Here is a 5,000-nt window from a genome sequence, read left to right on the forward strand (position 1 = left end):
CGGTAAAAGTTGAAATAAATGAATAAATACAAAAAGAACGAGGGGGGAAAAAAAGGCAAAAACGTATAAAATTCCCCCATTCATTTCAATGGGCTCGGCCGAATTGGGCTTGCGGGACCGCCGAGGGCACGCCGGAGGGCGGTTGAGTCGGTAAAAGTTGAAATAAATGAATAAATACAAAAAGAACGAGGGGGGGAAAAAAAAGGCAAAAACGTATAAAATTCCCCCATTCATTTCAATGGGCTCGGCCGAATTGGGCTTGCGGGACCGCCGAGGGCACGCCGGAGGGCGGTTGAGTCGGTAAAAGTTGAAATAAATGAATAAATACAAAAAGAACGAGGGGGGGGGAAAAAAGGCAAAAACGTATAAAATTCCCCCATTCATTTCAATGGGCTCGGCCGAATTGGGCTTGCGGGACCGCCGAGGGCACGCCGGAGGGCGGTTGAGTCGGTAAAAGTTGAAATAAATGAATAAATACAAAAAGAACGAGGGGGGGAAAAAAAAGGCAAAAACGTATAAAATTCCCCCATTCATTTCAATGGGCTCGGCTAAAATGGGCCTGCAGTACTGCCGAGAGGCCGCCGGAGGACGCCCTAGTAGGCAAACGTTGATCCCCACACACGAGGGGTCAGTTAGGCGACCAGGGGTAGCGTTTAGGCGACCAGGGGTAGCGTTTAGGTGACCAGGGGAAGCGTTTAGGCGACCAGGGGTAGCGTTTAGGTGACCAGGGGTAGCGTTTAGGCGACCAGGGGTAGCGTTTAGGCGACCAGGGGTAGCGTTTAGGCGACCAGGGGTAGCTTTTAGGCGACCAGGGGTAGCTTTTAGGCGACCAGGGGTAGCGTTTAGGCGACCAGGGGCGTTGCAGTTCCGCCGAATTGCATTAGGGGCGCTGCAGTAGGCAAACGTTCTTCCCCCCTAGTCAGAGGGTCATTTGCCTACTTCCCAGGTTTACCCGGGTTTTCCAAAACACCTGGGGCACATTTTCAGGGATCACGTTTTTAGAAACAAAAATATTCATAATTTCTTCTAAGTCCCCTTTCCAGCGGGGAACTTTGAAACATTGTATCCGACCACTGAAGGCTGTTGGCGGGCACGGCGCGGCAAACAGCCCGCACTCAGGCATGGAGCTCCGGGGAAAGTTGCCTAATTTCTTCTAAGTCCCCTTTCCAGCGGGGAACTTTGAAACATTGTATCCGACCGTGGAAGGCTGTTGGCGGGCACGGCGCGGCTCATAGCCGGCCCTCAGGCACGGAGCTCCGGGTGAATTTTCACAAATTTCTTCTAAGTCCCCTTTCCAGCGGGGAACTTTGAAACATTGTATCCGACCGTGGAAGGCTGTTGGCGGGCACGGCGCGGCTCATAGCCGGCCCTCGGGCACGGAGCTCCGGGTGAATTTTACAAATTTCTTCTAAGTCCCCTTTCCAGCGGGGAACTTTGAAACATTGTATCCGACCGTGGAAGGCTGTTGGCGGGCACGGCGCGGCTCATAGCCGGCCCTCGGGCACGGAGCTCCGGGTGAATTTTTACAAATTTCTTCTAAGTCCCCTTTCCAGCGGGGAACTTTGAAACATTGTATCCGACCGTGGAAGGCTGTTGGCGGGCACGGCGCGGCTCATAGCCGGCCCTCGGGCACGGAGCTCCGGGTGAATTTTCACAAATTTCTTCTAAGTCCCCTTTCCAGCGGGGAACTTTGAAACATTGTATCCGACCGTGGAAGGCTGTTGGCGGGCACGGCGCGGCTCATAGCCGGCCCTCAGGCACGGAGCTCCGGGTGAATTTTCACAAATTTCTTCTAAGTCCCCTTTCCAGCGGGGAACTTTGAAACATTGTATCCGACCAAAGGAAGGCTGTTGGCGGGCGCGGCGCGGCTCATAGCCGGCCCTCGGGCACGGAGCTCCGGGTGAATTTTACTCAATTCTTCTAAGTCCCCTTTCCAGCGGGGAACTTTCAAACATTGTATCCGACCACTGAAGGCTGTTGGCGGGCGCGGCGCGGCTCATAGCCGGCCCTCAGGCACGGAGCTCCGGGTGAATTTTCACAAATTTCTTCTAAGTCCCCTTTCCAGCGGGGAACTTTGAAACATTGTATCCGACCGTGGAAGGCTGTTGGCGGGCACGGCGCGGCTCATAGCCGGCCCTCGGGCACGGAGCTCCGGGTGAATTTTCACAAATTTCTTCTAAGTCCCCTTTCCAGCGGGGAACTTTGAAACATTGTATCCGACCGTGGAAGGCTGTTGGCGGGCACGGCGCGGCTCATAGCCGGCCCTCGGGCACGGAGCTCCGGGTGAATTTTTACAAATTTCTTCTAAGTCCCCTTTCCAGCGGGGAACTTTGAAACATTGTATCCGACCGTGGAAGGCTGTTGGCGGGCACGGCGCGGCTCATAGCCGGCCCTCGGGCACGGAGCTCCGGGTGAATTTTCACAAATTTCTTCTAAGTCCCCTTTCCAGCGGGGAACTTTGAAACATTGTATCCGACCGTGGAAGGCTGTTGGCGGGCACGGCGCGGCTCATAGCCGGCCCTCGGGCACGGAGCTCCGGATGAATTTTTACAAATTTCTTCTAAGTCCCCTTTCCAGCGGGGAACTTTGAAACATTGTATCCGACCGTGGAAGGCTGTTGGCGGGCACGGCGCGGCTCATAGCCGGCCCTCGGGCACGGAGCTCCGGGTGAATTTTCACAAATTTCTTCTAAGTCCCCTTTCCAGCGGGGAACTTTGAAACATTGTATCCGACCGTGGAAGGCTGTTGGCGGGCGCGGCGCGGCTCATAGCCGGCCCTCGGGCACGGAGCTCCGGGTGAATTTTTACAAATTTCTTCTAAGTCCCCTTTCCAGCGGGGAACTTTGAAACATTGTATCCGACCGTGGAAGGCTGTTGGCGGGCACGGCGGGGCTCATAGCCGGCCCTCGGGCACGGAGCTCCGGGTGAATTTTTACAAATTTCTTCTAAGTCCCCTTTCCAGCGGGGAACTTTGAAACATTGTATCCGACCGTGGAAGGCTGTTGGCGGGCACGGCGGGGCTCATAGCCGGCCCTCGGGCACGGAGCTCCGGGTGAATTTTACAAATTTCTTCTAAGTCCCCTTTCCAGCGGGGAACTTTGAAACATTGTATCCGACCAAAGGAAGGCTGTTGGCGGGCGCGGCGCGGCTCATAGCCGGCCCTCGGGCACGGAGCTCCGGGTGAATTTTACAAATTTCTTCTAAGTCCCCTTTCCAGCGGGGAACTTTGAAACATTGTATCCGACCGTGGAAGGCTGTTGGCGGACGCGGCGCGGCTCACAGCCCGCCCTCAGGCACGGAGCTCCGGGGGAATTTCCCCCTCATTTCTTCTAAGTCCCCTTTCCAGCGGGGAACTTTCAAACATTGTATCCGACCGTGGAAGGCTGTTGGCGGGCACGGCGCGGCTCATAGCCGGCCCTCAGGCACGGAGCTCCGGGTGAATTTGACAAATTCCTTCTAAGTCCCCTTTCCAGCGGGGAACTTTGAAACATTGTATCCGACCGTGGAAGGCTGTTGGCGGGCACGGCGCGGCTCATAGCCGGCCCTCAGGCACGGAGCTCCGGGTGAATTTGACAAATTCCTTCTAAGTCCCCTTTCCAGCGGGGAACTTTGAAACATTGTATCCGACCGTGGAAGGCTGTTGGCGGGCACGGCGCGGCTCATAGCCGGCCCTCAGGCACGGAGCTCCGGGTGAATTTTTACAAATTTCTTCTAAGTCCCCTTTCCAGCGGGGAACTTTGAAACATTGTATCCGACCACTGAAGGCTGTTGGCGGACGCGGCGCGGCTCACAGCCCGCCCTCAGGCACGGAGCTCCGGGGAAATTTGGCTCATTTCTTCTAAGTCCCCTTTCCAGCGGGGACCTTTCAAACATTGTATCCGACCACTGAAGGCTGTTGGCGGGCGCGGCGCGGCTCACAGCCCGCCCTCAGGCACGGAGCTCCGGGGAAATTTGCCTAATTTCTTCTAAGTCCCCTTTCCAGCGGGGAACTTTCAAACATTGTATCCGACCACTGAAGGCTGTTGGCGGGCGCGGCGCGGCTCACAGCCCGCCCTCAGGCACGGAGCTCCGGGGAAATTTGCCTCATTTCTTCTAAGTCCCCTTTCCAGCGGGGAACTTTCATACATTGTATCCGACCACTGAAGGCTGTTGGCGGACGCGGCGCGGCTCACAGCCCGCCCTCAGGCACGGAGCTCCGGGGGAATTTGCCCCCTCATTTCTTCTAAGTCCCCTTTAGGCGACCAGGGGTTGACAATTTAGGTGACCAGGGGTTGACAATTTAGGCGACCAGGGGTGACTTTTAGGCGACCAGGGGTGAGGTTTAGGCGACCAGGGGTGAGGTTTAGGCGACCAGGGGTAGCGTTTAGGCGACCAGGGGCGTTGCAGTTCCGCCGAATTGCATTAGGGGCGCTGCAGTAGGCAAACGTTTTTACCCCTAGTCAGAGGGTCATTTGCCTACTTCCCAGGTTTACCCGGGTTTTCCAAAACACCTGGGGCACATTTTTAGGAACCACGTTTTTAGAAACAAAAATTCTTCTATGTCCACCTCCGTGAAAGAAATTGCCCAATGGTTCCCGCGGAAGAGAGCTGCCAGGCGGACGCATACTGCAATAACGGCCGCCCTGGCGCTCTGGTGGATGTTATCCTCGAAATTTCTTCTATGTGCCCATTCCAGCGGGCAACTTGCGAACAATGGTGTCCGACCATGGAAGGCTGTTGGCGGACGCGGCGCGGCTCACAGCCCGCCCTCAGGCACGGAGCTCCGGGGGAATTTTCCCCTCATTTCTTCTAAGTCCCCATTCCAGCGGGGAGCTTGCAAACGTGGTATCCGACCACTGAAGGCTGTTGGCGGGCACGGCCCCACCAGCGCAACACGGCACTTCCTATGACTCGGGTCCGACGCAGGAGGAGCGGTCCTCCCGGCCCCGCCACACGGCACTTCCTATGACTCGGGTCCGACGCAGGAGGAGCGGTCCTCCCGGCCCCGCCACACGGCACTTC

The sequence above is a fragment of the Idiotropiscis lumnitzeri genome, unplaced genomic scaffold (assembly GCF_059441095.1).
Source record: "Idiotropiscis lumnitzeri isolate Australia: NSW breed Sydney's pygmy pipehorse unplaced genomic scaffold, RoL_Ilum_1.0 HiC_scaffold_260, whole genome shotgun sequence".
Classification (NCBI taxonomy): domain Eukaryota; kingdom Metazoa; phylum Chordata; class Actinopteri; order Syngnathiformes; family Syngnathidae; genus Idiotropiscis; species Idiotropiscis lumnitzeri.